Source organism: Halyomorpha halys, unplaced genomic scaffold (genome assembly GCF_000696795.3).
Source record: "Halyomorpha halys isolate HHAL.00 unplaced genomic scaffold, Hhal_1.1 Scaffold1131.1, whole genome shotgun sequence".
Lineage (NCBI taxonomy): Eukaryota > Metazoa > Arthropoda > Insecta > Hemiptera > Pentatomidae > Halyomorpha > Halyomorpha halys.
Genome location: NW_027112528.1, coordinates 86525 through 87039, shown reverse-complemented (window position 1 = coordinate 87039; position 515 = coordinate 86525). Strand labels below are relative to the sequence as shown.

Sequence of the window (515 nt, the reverse complement as noted above, 5' to 3'; positions counted from 1 at the left end):
TTTTATAATTTTTTTCAAATATAAAAGATACTTTGGGTTCAAATTAAGAACTTTAATACTAAATGGATAATAAAATTTATTCAAATTTAATAATATAAAACGACTCTTAATCTCAGGGCGTGTAATTGCTAGACAATCAGAAACAGACATTTACTATAGTTACAATTAATTAAATTAAAATCTAGTTTTACATTTGTATCTATTTTTATGTATACAAAACTAATCAAGATCACGATCTTCCTTTTATGATCCTTGGTGTCTTCTTTTTTCTTATTCTTCTTTCCTTGCGTCCAAAATGGCATGCTCTTCTTGCCGGACAGAAATTCATCCTAATGATTCACAATTGTTAACACAGCAAGTATATCCTAATTAGAACTTTCACGTCGATGGATCACAAAGGGAACAGACTACAGTCACATCTGAAGAAACAGAATTTCAAGATGTTTCTATTCCTAATGATTCACAATTGTTAACACAGCAAGTATATCCTAATTAGAACTTTCACGTCGATGGAT

The 515-nt window shown here is 29.3% G+C and overlaps 1 protein-coding gene across 4 annotated transcripts in view; it reads right to left on the bottom strand.

Moving 5' to 3' along the window:
* The window catches only part of LOC106688461 (very low-density lipoprotein receptor), a 95555-nt gene that overhangs the window by 35720 nt on the left and 59320 nt on the right, over nt 1–515 (bottom strand). The window lies entirely within an intron of this gene.